At 41.2% G+C, this 21,627-nt stretch overlaps 1 protein-coding gene across 4 annotated transcripts in view; it reads left to right on the top strand.

Moving 5' to 3' along the window:
• The window catches only part of Ube2w (ubiquitin conjugating enzyme E2 W), an 85,056-nt gene that overhangs the window by 945 nt on the left and 62,484 nt on the right, over window positions 1-21,627 (top strand). The window lies entirely within an intron of this gene.

The raw sequence follows: 21,627 nt of genomic DNA on the forward strand, positions 1-21,627 counted from the left end.
CCGGAGCGTTTGTTAACCTGTGTCCTATCCATCTCACAGGGCAGTGCGTGGCTTTTCTGGCTTCTCAACTTAATTTGCTCCCTTCTCCCCTTAAATCCAGAGAGTTCGTTTTGTCAGGCAAAGATGGCAACCTCAGTGGAAGGGTTTTTAGAGATTGGCTGCATTATCTCTGTACCCTGCTTTTAATTCACAGATAAGACCAGTGGCAACCTTAAAACGTACAGGGAGAGAAGGCGTAACTCTTCAGTGTCAGCTGAATGTCTTTTAGAGTTTTAGTAGCCTTCTCTGAAGAGGGAATGTGTTTTTCTTAGAAGGATTTTTTTTTTTTTGCTTTTGTTTCTAGAAAAATAAGCAAGTCTGTCCTTTTTTTCTCTTTCTGTGACAGTGGGTTTTTTTCCTTTTCTGAGTCATTCCTGTTGTGCACATACCCATTTTTTTCCTTCTCATTATCCCCTTTCAACCTGTTTGCTTTACAGTATTCTTTTTACCTTTGCTTCTCCCCCTGGTCTTTTCAGCAGCATAAAATTGTATATAACATTTGTAATTGAAGAGTTGTTACGAAATGGTACAGTGGAAAACAAGAACAATTTCAGGAAATGTTATACCACTTGCTGGTCTCCCCAGAGATGTTGGAGAAGTTTCATCATTTGAGGCCAAAAAGGGAACTGTGGAACACCAAGTTGAACAGATGGGACTATAGGACCACTTAAAGATTTATCTGTACTAAGATGAAAATTTATTTTAACCAGTTTAAGATTATTGTCTGTACTAAGATAAAAACATTGAAAAATAAAGACTAAAATCTACAACACGTGATTTTATTTGAAAAGAGGACAGTGATAGGCACTTAGGTAATTAGATTTACACTCAAAAGTATTTGTGTTAGGTAGATTTGCTTTTATTGATAAGCTTGAATTTTACACGGTGACTTAAGCAGTGGAAAAAACAATACTTATCTACACAATATTAGGGTTTTCTGTACATTAAATGCCATCTCAGACTTGCCACTGGCTTAGCATTTTATTCCTTTCTCTTTCGATTTAGTGGAGTAGAGAACATGCTTCCCATTTTAATAAAGTACAGCTAAACCTTAATCTTTTATTTGTATTTGAAAATATCTGATAGGATTTTCTAAATACCTTTAAAATATATTACTTGGATTAATCAAACTTTTTACACAAAGGTTATAGCAGAGGTTGTTATTATTTTAGTTATTATTTAATTTTTTTGTTGTTCATGGGTCTTGAACTTAGGGCTTGGACACTGCCCTTGAGCTTTTTTGCTCAAGGCTAGTGCTCTACCACTTTGAGCCACAGGGCCACTTCTGGTTTTCTGGTGGTTAATTGGAGATTACTTGCCTGCCCCAGCTGGCTTTGAGCTAGGATCCTTAGATCTCAGTCACCTGAGTAGCTAGGATTACAGGCATGAGCCACTGGCGCCCAGCTGGTTAGTTATCTAAAATAACTACAAGTAATACACAAAACTACAACTAAAAGATGAAATGAGTATATTCACTCAGTGTATGTTTTTTGGGAGCCACAGTTTGTCAAGCACTTGAGTAGATCCTTGAAGCCTTGAAGTACAGCAGTACTAAGTTTCTGCCTTTGTGAATTTAAAAGTTAATTGTGTATTAGAAGTTGGTGGTGGTCTGGAGAAGCAGTATGGAAGGAAGTTAGGACATGAATATTCTGACAATTTCACTAGAAAAACACATGCTAATAAAGAGAATGCTGCTCTAACTTTGTCCTTACAATATTCAGTAGATTTCTTTGTCTTTCCCACACCAGGATATTGCTGTTAATGAAAAAAGGTTATTTAAACTTCCAGAGGAGCTGCATAGCTTGACGAGGGGGAGCCAGACCTGTACTTCGAGGAGTATCATGAGTTTGAGCCAGCCTGGGCTACATAGCAGAAGAAGACCCTATCTCAAAAAAGAAAAAAAAGAGGAACTGTATTTTAAAAATATGCCATATTGTACAGTTGCAGCGTGGAATTTGGTTGCTTAATAGGAGTGAAATGAATAGCCTGGTGCCAGTTGATGCCTAGAATCCTAGCTACTTGGGAGGTTACGATTGGATTGCAGTTTCAGTCCAGCCTAGGCAGAAAAGTGGCAAAACTCCATCTCAGTCAAGAGCTGGGCTCAAAGGCGCCTATCATCCTTGCTAAAATGGGAACTTAAAATTGGTGGATCCTGGCCAGGATGCATGGTACAGGGAGTGAGACTGTACCTCAAAAATAACTAGCACATGGGCTGGAGGTGTTGCTCACTGGTGAAAAAAGTACTTGCTTACCCAATGCTCTGCCCTAAGATCAAACCCCAATATTGCCTTCCTTGACTCCCTCCTTCCCCCCCAAAATAGAGTGAAGATTAAGGCAATAAAATTGAGTTATGCTGGGTGCTGGTGGATCACACCTGTAACTCTTGTTATCCAGGAGGCTGAGAGCTGAGGATGGAGGTTCAGAGCCAGTCCAGGCAGAAAAGGCCATGAGATTCTTATTGCCAATTAGCCACCAAAAAGTGGGAAGTGGCACTGTGGCTCAAGCCACAGCCTGAGTACAAAGGCTCAGGGACAGTGTCTAAGTTCAAGCACACACACAGTTCAGTTAGGGTAGACTTTCAATTTCATTTCTTTTCCCTCCCTTCTTCCCTCCCTCTCTCCCTTTCTGTCTCTCTGTCTGTCTCTTTCTTTCTTGCCAGTCTTAGGGACTTGAACTCGGGGCCTGGGCACTGTCCCTGAGTTTCTTTTGCTGAAGACTAGCACTCTACCACTGGAGCCACAGCACCACTTCGGCTTTTCCTGTTTATGTGGTACTGAGAAATCAAACTTAGGGCTTCATGCACGCTAGGCAAACACTTTACCACTATAGACTTTCAGTTTCTTATTGGAGAAATACATTTTAGAAATTGTGTTTATTGCCGAGCACCAGTGGCTCGTGCCTGTAATCCTATAATCCTGGCTACTCAGGAGGCCGAGATCTGAGGATGGCCATTCAAAGCCAGCCCAGGCAGGAAAAGCTGTGAAACTCTTATCTCTAATAAACCACTCAGAAAACCAGAAGTGGCACTGTTGTTCAAGTGGAAGAGTGCTATCCTTGAGCTGAAGAGCTGAAGGACAGCACCCAGGCCGAGTTCAAGCCCTATACTGACAAAAAATAAATAAAATTGAATTGTTACTATAAAGGTGATACACAGAGGAGTTACAGCTACCTAAGTCAGGTAAAGAGTTAATTTCTTTTTGGACTGTGTGACCCTTTCCTTCCCTCTCTTTTTTTCCTCTAGTTCCTCCACAAGTTTTATAGTTCATTTTTAGCAGAGAAATAACTTTAAAATTGAGATTGCAACTGCCTTTTTTCCCCCTCCGTTTTTGGCCTGGCTGTTCTCAGTTTATTGTGTGAAGAAAGTACACTAGTCCATAGTCCAAGATTAAAGATGTCTGGTTACCTGTCAGATCACATTATAGAAGATGTGACGTTTTAGTTGTTTTTGTTTTTGAGTAAGAGGGTTTGAACTGAAGGCCTTGAGTTTGCTAGGTAGCCATTTCTACCAATGAGACATACCTCCAACTTAGGCTGTGAGGTTTTTATTTTCAAACTTAGGAGAAGGAACAGAAGGAAAGTTGTGAGGAAACTGTAAGGAAATCATCACTTAAGCTTCAGTGAACCATAACCTTTTTTTTGTTGTTGTTGGTCGTATGGCCTGAACTCTGGGACTGGACACTGTCCCTCAGATCTTCAGCTCAAGGCTAACATTTTACCACTTGAACCACAGTGTCACTTCCACTTTCTGCTTATGTAGTGCTGAGGAATCGAACCCAGGGCCTCATGTGTGCAAGGCAAGCGCTCTACCACTGAGCCACCTTCCCAGCCAACATTTGTCTGTAAGTTGGATGTTCAATTACTGTATAGGTCAATTATACTATTTCTTAAACTTCATTATTTGTAATCCTTGGACTGTGGATCAGGGTCTTGTTGGCTGCTCTTCTGTTGAATTACTGTATGGCTATGATCTTTGGTGCCAGCTGGAAGCAGTTCATCACTCTCACCCTTGCTGCCATCAACACAGAGGTCAGGAGTGGAGGTTCTAGATGGGGCATGTGATATTATCTATGGAAACCGCATGAGGTGAGGGTAGGGAATGAATCATTGGGAATCTTGGGGGCTGGAGGAAAAGCCTGTGGGTCCTCTGTGATGGGGCTATAACTGCTTTCTTTTCTTTTCTTTTTTTTGTGTGTGTGCCTGTCCTGGAGCTTGAACTCCTAGACTGGGCAGTGCCCTTGAGCTTTTTTAAGCTCAATGCTAGAGCTCTGCTACTTGAGCCACAAATCCATTTCTGGCTTTTTGATGGTTAAAGAATCTCAACGACTTTACTGCTCTGGCCAGCTTACAATTTCATCCTCAGATTTCAGCCTCTTGAGTAACTAGAATTATAGGCGAGAGCCACCAATTATCAACTATCAGACTTTTCTTCTTCTTCTTCTTCTTTTTTTTCTTTGCCAGTCCAGGGACTTGAACTCAGGGTCTGGGCACTGTCCCTTAGCTTTTTTTTGCTCAAGGCTAGCACTCTACCAATTGAGCCACAGTGCCACTTCCTGCTTTTTCTCTTTATGTGGTACTGAGGGGTCTGCTACAAGGCTTCATGCATGCCAGGCAAGCACTCTACCACTGAATCACAGTCTCAGCCCTACCAGACTTTTTTAAATTTGAAAAACTTTAAAAATATTTTTTGTCATTATAAAGGTAATTACAGTTACATAAATAAGGTAATGAGTACATTTCTTTTTGGACAGTATCACCCCTTTACTTGCCCCATGTTTTCTCTCCCCTCCTGCCCATAAGTTGTGTAGTTTTCCACATAATTTATACTGACATTTCATATTTTTTGAAATAGGGTCTCACTAGCCTCAAACTCAAGGTCATCCCACCTATGGTGTGCTAGGATTACAGGTGTGTGTCATCACACTCAGCTTTGCTTTTATTTTGCCAGTGCTTCTCAACCTTCTTTTAAGTCGTGCCACACATAGAATGTAATTTTTTGTATAGTACACTAAGCTGGACGAGTTTGTTGGAGAGTGGAAGTAGGTGGCCAACCAGGTCTGCATGGACGTCAGGCAGGGATGGGGGAACCAGTGCTCTGGCACAAGTCCAGTGGTGGGGAAGTTCTGTGTTGCTAGACTTGTATATGCAGTTCAAGGTGGTGCTTTTCACACTTATCTGGATCCTTGAGGCATTCTCCTGTTTTTTGCTTTTCTCTTCCCACTATTCCTAAAGCAAAGTCACGAATCACCAAGTAAGATTACAGTTAGGTTATATTTTAGGAGATCATTTTTAAGAGAATAGTATGTTCATGGTGATGCTTTAAATTGGCAGGCATTAAAGAAACATATATTTTGGCAATTCAAGAAATCTTAAAATATTAAATGGAAAGTTCTTTGTGCACTTTTTTTAGTACTTTATAGGCTCTTGATTATTTGTTCCAGCCTTTCCCTCCCTAAGCAGCATTTATTATGAATCTTTTTTTTTTTTTTTGGTCGGTCGTGGGGCTTGAACTCTGGGCCGCCTGGGAGCTGTCCCTGCGCTCTTCAGCTCAAGGCAAATGCTCTACCTCTTGAGCCACAGCACCACTTCCAGTTTTCTAGTGGTTTATTGGAGATCAGAGTCTCATGGGCTTTTCTGCCCGGGCTGGCTTTGAACCATGATTCTCAGATCTCAGCCTCCTGAGTAGCTAGGATTACAGGTGTGAGCCACTGGTGCCCAGCTTTATTATGAATTTTTATATGTTTCTAAGATTTTGAAAAGTGTTTTCAGCCAAATCATAAAATTGTATTTTTGTGTGGTTTATTTTTTCATTTTATGTTATATTTTCTTTCTCATAGCTTAGCTTGTTCATGTTTTGAAATACTTAGCCAGTTTGGCCTCTTTGATATATTTTCAATTTCATTGTATTTTACTCTTTCATAGTTTTGGTGGTATTGGGGATTAAATACAGAGGTTCGTGGCTGCTAGGCACGCTAGGCACTCCCTTTTTGCACTGGCTATTTTCAAGTTAGAACCTGCCTTTATGCCCAGCTTGCCGTGGGCTTTGATCCCCCTACTGTGTTTCCTTGTCTCATTAAGGTTGACAGGTGTATACCACCACTGCACTCAGCCATTGTTCTTCCTCTGAAGCTGGGATAAGAAGCTGGTCACTGTACTGGTCTTGGGAATTTTTATGCCCAATGGCCTTGAACCTTGATCTCTGACCTCCAAAGTAAGTAGGATTACATGCTTCAGTTGCCATGCACAGCTCAACTTTAGAATTTAGCTCAGACTTTTTTTTAAATTTTAATTTGAAGTTTTAAAGTCTACCTAATTTGACACTTTAAGATTTTGGAAAGATAGTGCATAGTACTTGATGTTTGTCAGTTCTAAAAGTACTGATGTGATTGTGAGAAATAGTTGTGAAATTTCTGCATTTTCTTCCTCTCTCTGGTCTTAGACTGTTGACTTGATTTGCTAGATGGAAGGAGGTTGACATTAGTAAGAGGAAATAGAGTATGAATGTGTGCCTATTTTCAGGTGACTTATAAGTAATTAGGTTATTCATAAATAAAAAGTATGATAAAACAGTCATAGGGTGAAATTGCAGATTCATTTCATAAATCGTTGGAGTTGCATTTGAGTTAAAACTAGTAATTTCACAGGCTTTTTGTATGAAACTCTTTTTCCAAATACTTTTCCCCTTTTTTCTGATTCCTGGTCCCTGTTGGCTATCAGTGGAAGAAGAAAAAAAGCTAACAACAGATTTATTTTATGATTATTTATCATGTGACGTCTGCTATTTTGACTTCATAAGAGGAAAGCTGTAAGTGTGATTTACAAAAAGTATATTATTGGCTAGTCATTCTTAAAATTTGAGAATTAGGGGCTGGGAAAGTGGCTCAGTGGTAGAGCGCTTGCCTTGCATGCCTGAGGCCCTGAGTTCGATTCCTCAGCACCACATAAGCAAAAAGAAAAAAGCCGGAAGTGGCGCTGTGGCTCAAGTGTTGGAGCACTAGCCTTGAGCTGAAGAGCGGAGGACAACGCCCAGGCCCAGAGTTCAGGCTCCATGACCGGACCCCCCCCAAAAAATTGGGAATTAGTCAAGTAAAATTATGAGCCTTTGATACCAATTATAAAAGGTAATTTTTATTTCATTTGAAATATAATTCACATATTGTACAACTCCTAAAGTACAATTCACTAGCGTGTGTGTGTGTGTGTGTGTGTGTGTGTGTGTGTGTGTGTGTGTGTGTGTGTGTGTGTGTGTGTGTGTGTGTGTGTGTGTGTGTGTGTGTGTGTGTGTGTGTGTGTATGCGTGCATGCATGCCAGTCCTGGGGTTTGAACTCAGGACCTGGGCACTGTCCCTGAGGTTTTTTGCTCAAGGCTGGTGCTCTGTCACTTGAGCCACAGCTCCACTTTCAACTTTTTTGGTATTTAATTGGAGATAAAAGAGCTCAGCCTCCTGAGTAGCTAGGATTACAGGCATGTGGTGCCAGGTGGCTCATTGGTTTACAATATATTCACAACCATTAATACTTTCCAGAACCTTTTTCTTTTTGTGCCAGTACTGGGGCTTGAACTCAGGGCCTTGCTCCCTCTATCTCCCTTGGCTTTTTCATTCAAGGCTGGCACTCTGCCAATTGAACCACAACTCTACTTCCAGCTTTTTGCTGGTTAATTGGAGTTAGGAGTCTCAAGGAGTTCTCTGTTCTTAATCCTCAGATCTTAGCTTCCCAAGTAGCTAGCATTACAGATGAGAGCCATTAGTGCCTGACTTGTCCTAGGACACTCAGAGTGTGTGTGTGTTAGTGCGTGCGTGTGCGCATGCATGTGCACCTGCGCTTGTGTGCATGAGACCACAGAAAGGCATGTGTGTGTGAGTGTATGCACATGCTAGTACTGAGGCATCTTGGGTGTCCTACAATTCAGTCCAGTTTAGATAATAACAAGAGTTACTGGGGCTGGGAAGGTGGCTCAGTGGTAGACTGCTTGCTTTGCATGCATGAGGCCCTGGGTTTGATTCCTCAGTACCACATAAGCAGAAAAAGCTGGAAGTGGCACTGTGGCTTAAGTGGTAGAGCGCTAGCCTTGAGCTGAAGAGCTGAGGGACAGTGCCCAGGCCAAGTGTTCAAGCCCCACAACTGGCAAAAAAAAAAAAAAAAAAAGTTACTGCATACTCATATTTTAAGGACTTGGTTCCACAGACTACTTTCCACTTTAGACACTGATTGAAAGTATAGGGTCTCAAGTTACCCATAGCTTCTGTGGGACTTGACTACAAAGTAAGAGATTCTCAAGCATACAGGTTGAGAACTTTCCTAGGTGGGCTCCCAGAACTCCATGTACACTCAATTGCTGATATGTTAACAAAGAATATTTTAAAAGATAATAGCTAGATAAGACTGTACACAAAATGAGATTCCTAAGTGTCTGGAATACAGGAATTTTGTTCCTTAAAGTTGTGCTCATCATACTCTCTGCATGTGATTGTGTTGTTAAATGAAGAGCTCTCCAAGCCTTGTGGAGTTTTGAGACCTAGCATCTGTGATAAGTTCCACGTTTAGCTACTCTCCAGTAGCTGGAAGTTCCGACCCTTTATTCACATCAGTTCCTTTGGCAGCCAGTCTCCATCCTGAGGTTATCTAGGAGTGCCCCCTTAGTCATCCAAAGACACTTAAGAAATTCCCAGAGGGGCTGGGAATGTGGCTTAGAGGTAGAGTGCTTGCCTAGCATGCTTGAAGCCCTGTGTTTGATTGCTCAGTATCACATAAACAGAAAAAGCCAGGAGTGGTGCTGTGGTAGAGTGCTAGCCTTGAGCAAAAGAAGCTCAGGAACAGTGCCCAAGCCCTTAATTCAAGCCCCAGGACTGGTGAAAAAGAAAAAAAATTACCCAGGGTTTTAGGAGCTGTGCTACAGGAAATTAAAAGAAGGCCTCATCCAGTTGTGTCAGCATAGGGTTCCAAGACCCTATCCCCCATTTTAGAATACCACAATTCACAGATTATCAGATTCCTCATAAAAATGACATGCATGGCATTTGCATGTAACATGTACATCCTTGGGTGTTTTTTTTTTCTTTTTGAGACAGGTGTCTGGTCTTTTTTTTGAGACAGATGACCTGGAACACTTGTATATTCTAAATCATCTCAAAATTATTTACCTCTAATAAAACATAAATACTATATTAATAGTTATTGCAATTATTTTTTAGGGAATAATGACAAAACAAAGTATACATGTTCTTTACAAATTTAATTTCCTTTTCTATATATTTTATGTCCAAGAGTTGGTCGACTCTGAAAATATGGAACTTTTTGAGGAATCCTTGGATATTGCCATCTTTGGGTGTGTGTGCGTGTATGTGCCAGTACCATAATTTGAACTCAGGGCCTTACACTTTCACTTGGCTTTTTTGCTCAAAGCTGGTGCTGTACTTATTGAGCCAACCTGCCAGCATTTTGCTGGTTAATTGGAGGTAGAGTCTTAGAGTGCTTTTTTCCTTGTCTGGTTTTGATACTCACATTTCAGGCTCTTTTTTTTTTTTTTTTTTTTTTGTCGGTTGTGGGGCTTGAACTCTGGGCCTAGGCACTGTCCTGCGCTCTTCAACTCAAGGCGAGTGCTCTACCATTTGAGCCACAGCGCCACTTCTGGTTTTCTAGTGGCTTATTGGAGATAAGAGCCTCACAGACTTTCCTGCCCGGGCTGGCTTTGAACCTCGATCCTCAGATCTCAGCCTCCTGAGTAGCTAGGATTACAGGCGTGAGCCACCGGCACCCAGCTATTTCAGGCCCTTGAGTTGCTAGAATTATAGGTGTGAGCTACCAGTTCCTGGCTGTATATTTTCTTCTAAAACTGTTACCATGTTAGCTCTTGCATTTGACTTGATTGACATACAGTTTCTGATATTTGTATTATTTTATTTTTTTGAAGTTGTTTTAGGTCCAAGCTGATTATCCAATCCATTTTTACTGTTCTTTGTTTCCTTATTTTGTGCCTATATTCAGGGCTTGAGCAGCTCTTGCTTAGCCTTTTCACTCATGCTGGTGCTCTACCATTTGAGCCATAGTTACTTCTGGCTTTTTGCTGGTTAATTGGAGATGAGAATCTCATGGACTTTTCTGAATGGGCTGGCTCCAAACTTCAATCCTCAGACATCAGTCTCTTTAGTATGTAGAATTTCAGGCATTAGCCATCGGATTCAGTTATTATGTGAGATAAAAAAATTATATTCCAGTGATTTCTCTAGATGAGAGCTGTTTTGCAATAGGGCTTTTATTTGGCAGTCCTACTACTAAAAGACATTAATAATCTCAATAAATTATTACTTAGCCTAAAGGGACATCAAATTTTAGACTTAAAAAGATCTTCAGGACATACATAGGACAGGCCATCTGTTTAAGCATTTTGTATGTTTGTGTGTGTGTGTGAGTGAGTGAGTATGACTTGAACTCAGGACAGAGTACTTTCCTTTAGCTTGCTTTTCTGTTGAAGGCTCACACTTTTCCACTTGGGTTACAACTCAACTCTTGGCTTTTTAGTAGCTAATTGGATTTTCCTGAGCCATTGATGCTTGTCTTTTTTGGTCTTAGGGCTTGAACTCGGGGCCTGGGCACTGTCCCTGAACTTTTTCACTCAAGACTAGTATTCTACCACTTTGAGCCACGGCTTCACTTCCTTGGCTTTTTCTCTTTGTTTTTTTGGTCGGTCATGGGGCCTGACCTCTGGGCCCGGCACTGTCCCTAAGATCTTGAGCTCAAGGCTAGTGCTCTACCACTTTGAGCCACAGCACCACTTCTGGCCTTTTCTGCTTATGTGGTACTGGAGAATCGAATCCAGGGTCTCATGCATGCAAGGCAAGCACTCTGCCACTGAGCCACCTTCCCCAGCCCTTCCTTGGCTATTTTTAAATAGTTTTTTTTTTCTTTTTGTGCCAGTCCTGGGTCTTGAACTCAGGGCCTGGGTCCTGTCCCTGAGCTTTTGTACTCAAGGCTGATGCTGTACCACTTTAGCCAGAGCTCTGCTTCTGGCTTTTTTGTTGCTTAATTGGAGATGAGAGTCTCACAGACTTTCCTGCTTCAGCTAGCGTCAGACTGCAATCTTCAGATCTAAGCCTCCTGAGGAGGATTACAGGCACTGGTGTCCACTGATGCCCAGCTTGTTTTTTTTTTTAAACCGGTCATGGGGCCTGAACTCTTGGTCTGGGCACTGTCTCTCAGCTCTTCAGCTCAAGGCTAGCGCTCTACCACTGGAGCCATAGCACCACATCTGGCTTTTTCTGCTTATGTGGTGCTGAAGAATCGAACCCAGGGCCTCATGCATTCAAGGGAAACACTCTACCACTGAACCATCTTCCCAGCCCCCGTTTTTTGTTTTTTGAGATAGGGTCTTTAAAGGTAGGCCTTTAAGTCAATCCTCCTGCTTCATATGTACTGAGATTAGTGTGTACCACCATGCCTGGGTTAATTATTTTGTGTGTGTGTGTGTGTGTGTCTGCAGGGCCTCTTATGTGGCTTTGCACTCTTCCTCCTGGCTTGGCCTCCCAAGTGCTAGATTTATAGGCACATTCCACCAGGATAGATGGATGTTTGGTTATGTACATTGAATGCCTGGTTTGCTATGAGGAAAATCATATTCTTAGGAAAACCAATGAAAGAAATCCAGTGGTGAAAATTACATACCTGAGTGTACTGGTGTGAATTCTGTCCTTGATGTTGTTTAGTAGAAGCATTACAGAATTAATTGTACTTAATTGGAGTTATTTTTAATTAGTTTATATTAGGATAGACATAGTGGCTAATAATTTTAATTCTAGCTACTCAGGATGCTGAAATCTAAGGATTGTAGTTCAAAGCCAGCCAAAGCAGGAAAGTCTGTGACATTTTTTTTTTAATTTTTATTATTTTTGGGTCCAGTTGTGGGGCCTGAACTCTGGGCCTGAGCACTGTCCCTTAATTCTTCAGCTCAAGGCTAGCGCTCTACCACTTGAGCCACAGAGCCACTTCTGGCTTTTTTCTTTTTGCTTATGTGGTGCTGAGGAATCGAACCCAGGGCCTCAGGCATGCAAGGCAAGCGCTCTACCACTGAGCCACCTTCCCAGCCTAAGTCTGTGACATTCTTATCTCCATTTAAGCACCATAAAAGCCAATAGTGAAGCTGTGGCTAAATGATAGGATGCTAGCCCTAAGCAAAAGAGCTCAGGGACAGTGCCCAACCCATGAGTTCAAGTCCCAGGACCTGCATTTAAAAAAAAAAAATTGAGCCTTGGCTCATGCCTATCATCCTAGCTATTCAGGAGGCTGAGATCCAAGGATTGCTGTTAAAAGCCATGTGGGGCAAGAAAGTCTGTGAAACTTACATCTCCAATAAACTACTCAGAAAAAGCCAGAAGTGGTGTTGGGGCTCAAGTGGTAGAGTGTCAGCCTTGAGCATAGAAAGGCTCAGGGACAGAGTCCAGGACTGGCCAAAAATAAATAAATAAATAAATTTTACAGAAGCAATTTTGAGTTAGAGCTATTTATCTATTTTAATACTTCTACAGCCATTCCCATTCTCAGGTTCTGAGTTTGTGAATTCATCTACTTTGTCAAATTGATTAATTGATTGATTAATTTTTGTTCTGGGGCTTATCATTCCTACCATGTAGCAATTTGGGTATTTAAATTATATTGTCTAAATTTTAATGTATCTCTTTGGATCTGCTTTAAGAGTTCAGAAGACTTGAGAGATTTCAATGGCTAATAGTTTGGAAAACCTTAAAGAATCTAATCCAAGATTATAGAAATGTTTATATATGTTCCTGGCTTTCTACATAATCATAGTTCTAGCAAAGACTACCCATTTCTTGAACAGAGCACGTAACTGTCTTACCAATTTTCCTGAAATTTCTATGTAATAACTACTTTATACAAAGTAAGTTTCTGCCATGCAAGTTCTCTGAGGATCAGGATTAGTGTACTAAGTCCATTCAGATGGGGCTACTGGGTGGTCCCAGATTGTTATGAGCTAAATGCTTTTCTTTCATGCTAACAGTGTGTGCCCAGGTATACTTAGTTTATATTCTGAATCTTTGGAGTTAAATATGAATAAAAATAATTGTAGGGGCCCTGTATTAAAAAGTTGATAGTCCTGGCTGAGCATTAGTGGCTCACACCTATAATCCTAGCTACTCAGGAGGTTGAGATTTGAGGATCATGGTTCAAAGCCAGCCCGGGCAGAAAAGCCCCTGTGAGACTCTTATCTCCAATTAACCACTCAGAAACTAGAAATGGCACTGTGGTTCAAGTGGTAGAGCACCAAGAGGCTCAGGGACAGCACCCAGGTCCTGAGTTCAAACCCTACAACCGATAAAAAAAATTTTAAAAAGTGAATAGTTTGTCCATGTACTTTTTTTTTTTTTTTCCTCAAGGCTAGCACTCTACCACTTGAGCCACAGTGCCACTTCTGGCCTTTTCTGTTTATGTGGTACTGAGGAATCGAACCCGGGCTTCAAACACGTTAGACAAGCACTCTTCGCAGTCCCATGTCCATGTACTTTTAATGTTCGTAATTTTTTCCTCAGTCATTTGGTCCTTCATTTTTAGGACCAGTACTGTTGCTAGTTATTACATCTCCCATTCTAAGACTTAAGCTAAACTTTTATCAGTTTACTAGGAATATTTAAAAGCTCTCTTTATAGTCACCTGGAGTTTTTTAGTACTAGGGATAGAACCCAGGGCCTCACACATGCTGAGCAAGCATTCTACCCCTTGAGCTATGTCCTATGTCATTTTTTACACTACTTGCCTGTCTGTCTGACTGTCTATATACTGGTACTGGGACTTGAACTCTGGGCGTGGAAGCCATCCCTTAGATTGTTTGCTTAAGGCTGGCATTCAACCACTTGAACCACAGCTCCACTTGTTTGTTTTGTTTTGTTTTTGGTTGGTTGTGGGTCTTAAACTTGGGGCCTGGGCCCTATCCTTGAACTCTCTTGCTCAGGGCTAGCACTCTACCACTTAGAGACACAGTGCCACTTCCAGTGGTTAGATGGGGATGACAGTCTCACAGACTTTCCTGCCGGGTCTGGCTTTGAACCATGATCCTCAGATCTCGGTCTCCTGAGTAGCTAGGATTACAGGTGTGAGCCACTAGAGCCCAGCTCACTTAGGCTTTTTGGTGGCTAATTGGAGATCAGTTTCATGGACTTTCCTGCCCAGGCTGGCTTTGAACTGCTATCCTCAGATCTCACCTTTCAAGTAGGTATGATTACAGGCCCATCTTTGAATTTCCATTTTTAAATTCCTGGAAGTTTTGACAGCTCCTCTTACTGTCTTTTTTATTGTTCTTTGATTTGATCTCTCTCTTTCTCTCTTCTTTCCCTCTCTCCCTCCCATATCATGAGCCTGCTCTTTCCTAACTTCCTGAAATCTGATTTATCCATTGTAGACCTGAGATTATAAATTCACCAAACTCCTCAATAACTCCTCAAAGTTATTTATAGTTTTTCTTGTGTGTGTTCATAGAACATTTTAACCTATTATGGATTTATTTCACTTCTGCTTTATATTGTTATGTGTATAGGTGTTTATTTACTGGGGTTTGAATGGCTTTCTGCTCACTAGGGCAGGCATGCTACTGCTTGAGCAATGCCTCTAGTACAAGTTGGTAATGTTTATAAAGGTACTTGGTTTGGAAAAGAGTGTGTGTGTGTGTGTGTGTGTGTGTGTGTGTGTGTGTGTGTGTGTGTGTGTGTGTGTGTGTGTGTGTGTGTGTGTGTGTGTGTGTGACTTGGTTTGGAAAAGAGTGTGTGTGTGTGTGTGTGTGTGTGTGTGTGTGTGTGTGTGTGTGTGTGTGTGTGTGTGTGTGTGTGTGTGTGTGTGTGTGTGTGTGTGTGTGTGTTCGTGTTTCCCAGTACCTGGTCTTGAACTCAGGACCTGGTGCTGTGGCTTGTCTTTTTCACTCAAAGCTGGTGCTCTACCACTTGAATCACAAAAGCTTTTTGAGGTTAATTGAAGAGTCTCTTGGATTTGTCTGCCCAGGCTGGCTTCAGACTGTGATCCTCACATAACAGCCTCGTGAGTAACTAGGATTATAGGCATGAGCCACGAGCACCCAGCTATAAGATTATTATTATTTTATTTTTTATTTTTTTGCTGGTCCTGAGGCTTGAACTTACTGTCTAGATGCTGACCCTGAGCTTCTTTGTGCTCAAGGCTAGTACTCTACCACTTGAGCCACAGTGCCCTTTCCAGCTTTTTCTGAGTAGTTTGTTGGAGATAAGAATATCATGGACTTTTCTGTCCTGGCTCGCTTTGTATTGCAATCCTCAAATCTCAGCCTCCTGAGTAACTAGTATTACAGGCATGAGCCACCAGTGCCCAGCAGATTTTTTTTTTTAATTTAGTACTTCCACTACTTACTGGTAGCAAAGTGAATAAGAACAGATTGAGATAAATATTGTTTTAAAAATAGACCAAAAGTGATACAAAAATATTTGAGCATATTGCTTACTTCATGCTTTATTTCTGATTTCATCCATATTTGTCTGAGATCTGGAGGATCATGGTCTGAAGCCAGCTCAGGCAGAGAAGTCAAAAACAACCTCTTCAAAGTTACCAGCAAAAAAGGAGAGGGCTGGAGGCCCTACCTTGACGTGTGGCTCAAGTGATACACTACCAGCAGACCAAGCAAGCTGAGCAAGTTCAAGAATGTAGAGAGAATTATCCAACTATTAATCTAATTGATAAAGATCTATTTAGTGTGTATGTATTTATGTGTGTAACATTATATTGATTTATGATAAATTTTTCTATTCAATTCTTGATTATATAGTGATCCTTCAGATCTCTAGGTGTCATCAGTGCCTAGATGACAATATTATTTTTTCTGGTGGTGTTTTGGGTCCCCCCCACATGGTAAAGCTTATCTATCTGAAGTTGCATATATAATTCCTAAAAACTAGGGGTTGAATTATTCAATTAAATATAAGCAATTGGGCTACTATAAAAAAGAAAAAGTACCTTAAAAATAAGTTATAAGGCTGGGCATTGATGGCTTAGACATGTAATTCTAGCTACTCAGGAGGCTAAGATCTGAGGATCGTGGTTCTAAGTCAGCCCAGGCAGGAAAGCCCATGAGACTCTTCACTTAACCACCAAAAAGCCAGAGATGGAGCTGTGGCTCAAGTTGTAGAGCACTAACCTTGAGCATAAAGCATTGCCTTGGCCCTGAGTTTCAAGCTCCAGTACCTGCACACAGACACACAAAAAAGATAAAGCTGGGAATATTATTTAGTGGCAATAGTCCTTGCCTAGCATGCATGAAGCCCTGGGTTTGATTCCTCAGTACCATATAAACAGAAAGCCAGAAGTGGGTGGCACTGTGACTCAAATGGTAGAGTGATAGCCTTGAACAAAAGAAGCTTGGGGACAGTGCCCTGGCCCTGAGTTTAAGCCCCACGTCTGGCCAAAAAAAATAAAAATAAAACACACACACACACACACACACACACTGCTGTTAACTGTGGAGGCACACACACACACACACACACACTGCTGTTAACTGTGGAGGCTGGGAAATCCAGTATTTGAGAAACTGGCAGATTGAATGTCTAGTAAGGTTTTATTCCTTATAAGTGCCACTTTCTAGTTTGTTTTTTTTTTTTTTTTTTTTTTTTGTCGGTCGTGGGGCTTGAACTCTGGGCCTGGGCACTGTCCCTCAGCTCTTCAGCTCAAGGCGAGCGCTCTACCACTTGAGCTACAGCGCCACTTCCGGTTTTCTGGTGGTTTATTGGAGATAGGAGTCTCACGGTCTCTCCTGCCCGGGCTGGCTTTGAACTGCGATCCTCAGATCTCAGCCTCCTGAGTAGCTAGGATTACAGGCGTGAGCCACCAGCGCCCGGCTAGTTTGTTTTCTTATGAGAGAGAAGGGTCATAGGAAACTTATCAGGTCTCCTTATGTGGACACAAATCTGATTCTACACTCTTGTGACCGAGCATCTTCCCAATGACCACCACTCAATAGCAACACCTTGGAGCTTTTAGCATAAGGATTTTGGAAGGACACAGTCAGACTATAATATATTCGTTACTATGCCTAATTACTTACATTCTTAAGATTTACATTTTGTTTCATTTTGAATGAATAAGTGGCATACCCTTGTACACTGACACTTAATTCATATCTCTTGTGATACATTTGCATTTCAGTTTGTAGATCAAACTAAAACTTTCCACTTAACAAGAAAAGTATCAATTATTTTGGTCAATGTAAATACTTAGGCTGCTTTGGGCCACACTATGGTAGTAATCTGCATTTTTCTATTGCATGTCATGTTTTCTACTTTTTGTCATTTTATTAGCCAAAGTTTTTTAGTTCTGTTTATAAAAATCTCTGCAGGTAGCCTAGCCAAATCTAGAAAATAAAATTTTGAATCATAATTTTACAAGAAAAAAATTGATAAGCTTCCAAACTAAAAAAAAACACCGAAAACCTAGGTAGTTTAAACTACTCTGACTTGTCATTTCAAATTGTATGCATATATCAAATGACATTATACCCTATAAATGCATACAATTGTTATATATCAATTAAAAATCAAAATTAGGAAGTGGCTCTGTAGCTCAAGTGGTAGAGCACTATCCTTGAACTGAAGAGCTCAGGGACAGCACCAGGCCCAGAGTTCAAGATCTACAACGACAAAAAAGGAAAATTAAAAAAATGCTCAGCTTAAATGAGATATCAACTAGCTTAATACTAGTTACTTCTTTTTTCATCTATACTGTGAAATGGAGAGTGAAGGGAAGATTGTAGGCAGAGACTGTATTTTATTTCATTCTGAGTCAAGGTTTCTGGGTAACTTAAATATTTCATTGGAGTGTTACTTTCCAGAACACCAGACACATACCTCTTGAACTAGCTTGAGAAGTGAAGATTTGATTGGGACAGTACTCAGACACACACGCACGCACGCACACACATACACACACACACACACAAACATGACAGTACTCAGGCCCTGACACACACACCACTCACTACCTGTTCTTCCTATATTTTTTTTCCATGGTGAGTAACACTGCATCTGTGATGATTAGTATTTTAGGTTCACCCTCCTTTTTACTTTTTCACATCATACATCCAATAATCAGTAGCAGCAGCATATCTAGTGTCTTCTGCATCCTTGTCGAACCCTTTGGTTCTTCCACTTGTTCTCATTTCTCAACTCATTTTTTTCCCTAATAGCCAGGGATTTGAAATCAGGGTCTTGGGCACTGTCCCTGAGATTTTGTTCTCAAGGCTCACATTCTACCACTTGAGCCACAGCTCCACTTCTGGCTTTTTGTGGTTAATTGGAGAGAAGAATCTCATGGACTTCCCTGCCTCAGATCTCAGCCTTCTGCCACTAGTGCCTATTGAGACAGTCTCCCTGTGTGCTGTTTGTTGCTCTGTTGCTGGGATTACACCACACCTGGCAAGGGATTACTATTTACTTTAAAAATTATGCATATTCATTGTTGAAGTACTAGAAAACACAGATTGGCAAAAAAGAAAAATCACAAGCATAGAGTAAGGAGTGACTTTTTCAAAAATATTTTGGCTTGCACTTTTTATTTTCCTGTATAATCAGCATACCATTGGGGAAAAATCAATCCCTTATTAAGCCACTAATCTTGTGCTCCAGATCTAACTGATTTCTCCTTCTTTTTTTTTTTCTTTGTGTGTGCCAGTCCTGGGCACTGTCTCTGAGCTTCTTTAGCTTAAAGCTAGTACTCTACCACTTTTAATTTTCTGGTAGTTAATTGAAGATAAGAGTCTCATGGACTTTTCTTGCCCAGGATGGCTTTGAACTGAGATCCTCAGTAGCTGGGATTACAGGCATGAGCCACCAGCCATAGCCTCTTTGGGTATTTTACGTGGATCACTTCTCAATTTCTTCTCCTTTTCTTGATGCTTCCTATCAATATTTATTCTTTTTGATCTTTTTTTGTCCGTTCTGAGGCTTGAACTCAGGTTGAACTCAGGAACTTTTTCACTCAAGGCTAGAATGCTCTACCACCTTTAGCACCATTTCTGGTTTTCTGTTGGTTAATTGGAGACAAGTGTCTCACAGACTTTCCTATCCTGGCTGGTTTTGAAACATGATCCTCAGATCTTAGCCTCCTGAGTAGCTAGGATTATGGATGTGAGCCACCAGCACTCAGCATTTACTTTATTCATAATAAATGTATCTTCTGCTATACTTAGGCAGCTATTCCCCTATGACTCTCCCTCCCTTCAGAACCAAAGGCAAAAGTAGCCTAAAATAGTACTGAATAGAAGTTACCATTGCCTAGGCACCCGTGGCTCATACTTGTAATCCTCGCTACTTGGGCAGGGGAGAGAGGAAGGGTGTTTCAACTCAAGGTCTTGCATTCACTCACCTTTTATTGTGTGGGCTGGCTTTGAGTATCAGTTCTCTAGGTCTCAGCCTCCTGAGTGTCCAGGATTTTAAGCATGAGCCACTGGCACCTGTCCCTATTAGATTTTTGAAATGTTACTCTTAAATAATAACTGTTGGGCGCTGGTGGCTCATGCCTGTAATCCTAGCTACTCAGGAGGCCTAGATCTGAGGATCGTGGCTCAAAGCCAGCCCAGCAGGAAAGTACATGAGACTCTTAATAAACCACCAGAAAATCAGAAGTGGTGCTGTGGCTCAAGTGGTAGAGCACTTGCCTTGAGCTGAAGAATTCAGGGATAGGACCCAGGCCCTGAGTTCAAGCCCCACAATCAACACCCCTCCCCCCCCCCAAAAAAAGATAACTTCTATGTATTGAAGGTGTTTCCTTTCCTAGAAGGGGGATTTTTTTCAATTAAGTAACTTAGAAATTAAGGTCTGTAGAATTCTCTAAGAGGAAATATATTTTCTTTTTTTTGTGGGGGGGGGGGGGCCCTCCGGTCGTGGGGCCTGAACTCTGGGCCTAGGCATTGTCCCTCAGCCCTTCAGCTCAAGGCTAGCGCTCTACCATCTGAGCCACAGAGCCACTTCAGCTTTTTTTCTTTTTGCTTATGTGGTGCTGAGGAATCGAACTCAGGGCCTCAGACATGCAAGGCAAGCGCTCTACCACTGAGCCACCTTCCCAGCCCCATATATTTTCTTAATTTGTGTATATTCTGGTACATTTTAAAGTAAAGTAAAATTATTTAATTGTCTAGCATGTCACTTCACAAAGAGAAATGAGATTGTTAAAAATACTTTGAGAATACTTCGAGGAAAAAAGTAATAGTTATTGGTTGGGGTAATGCTGTTATTAAATACAGTATTATTTTTTCCCATTATGTTAACCTTCCACTTCATCTGGTTGTTAGGTGAAATACTATTAAATATTGTTGACTATTTAAGCTGGGCATGCAGGTGACTCATGCCTGTAATTAGCTATTTTGGGGCCTGAGAAGGATCAAGATTTCAAGCCAGTCTGGGTAGAAATAGAAAAGTCCCTGAGACCCTTTATCTCCATTTAACTTCCAAAGAGCTGGAATTGGAGATGTGACTCAAGAGCTTCAGCCTTCAGTGAAAAAGCTGAAGGACAGCTCCCAGGCCCTACCTTCAAGCACATACACGTGTATTATATCTTTTAGAAAATTGTTTCTCAACATGTCACATTTAGATAAAACTTAACAAGATGTGAATGTACCCACTACTTAATCCCTAGTTTGCTCCATTATGTTAAACATGCTTTGTTATTAATTAACCATTTCTTGCCCCAGTTGAATGTAAGCTTTCTAGAAGAAGAATGTTTGCCAACTTGACTATCCTGTTTATTAGTGAGGAAATTTATTCTGGGAAGTGGCATTGTGGCTCAAAGTGACAGAATGCTAGCCTTGAGTGAAAAAGCTCAGGGACAGAACCCAGGTCCTGAGTTCAAGCCCCACGACCAACCAAAAAGAAAAAAAAAAAGAAAAAGAATTGAGTGATTCACTTTGTCAGGCACCGGTGGCTCACACCTGTAATCCTAGCTGAGATCTGAGGATCTTGGTTTGAAGCCAGTCCAGATAGGAAAGTCTTTTGAGACAGTTATCTCCAGTTAATCACAGAAGAAGCCAGAAGTGGTGCTGGGGTGGAGTGCTATAACCTTGGGCAAAAATAGCTTAAGGACAGAGTCCAGGCCCAGAGTTTAAGGCTAAAGCAAAAAGATTTATTCTGTCCTGATTTTTACTTCAGTTTCAATGTGTATTAATAGAAATGAATTTCTATTTAATTTTTTTTTTTTTCCCGGTTGTGGGGCCTGAACTCTGGGCCTGAGCACTGTCCCTCAGCTCTTCAGCTCAAGGCTAGTGCTCTACCACTTGAGCCACAGCGCCACTTCCGGCTTTTTTCTTTTTGCTTATGTGGTGCTGAGGAATCGAACCCAGGGCCTCAGGCATGCAAGGCAAGCACTCTACCACTGAGCCAACTTCCCAGCCCAGAAATGAATTTCTATAGACGCTGATCCCATTTAGAAATAAATGAGTCTAGAATGCTATCTAAAAACACATACTTTCAAGAGTTGGAGCATTTTGTTTGATGTAGTCTTTTTCAGCCTACACAGTAAATATTCAGTGGTTAAACAAAACTATAGTAGTGCCTTTTCTGTATTAGTGTGCCTATCCTC

This window comes from Dipodomys merriami, unplaced genomic scaffold (assembly GCF_024711535.1).
Source record: "Dipodomys merriami isolate MVZ:Mamm:240054 unplaced genomic scaffold, mDipMer1.0.p SCAF_291, whole genome shotgun sequence".
Taxonomy (NCBI): domain Eukaryota; kingdom Metazoa; phylum Chordata; class Mammalia; order Rodentia; family Heteromyidae; genus Dipodomys; species Dipodomys merriami.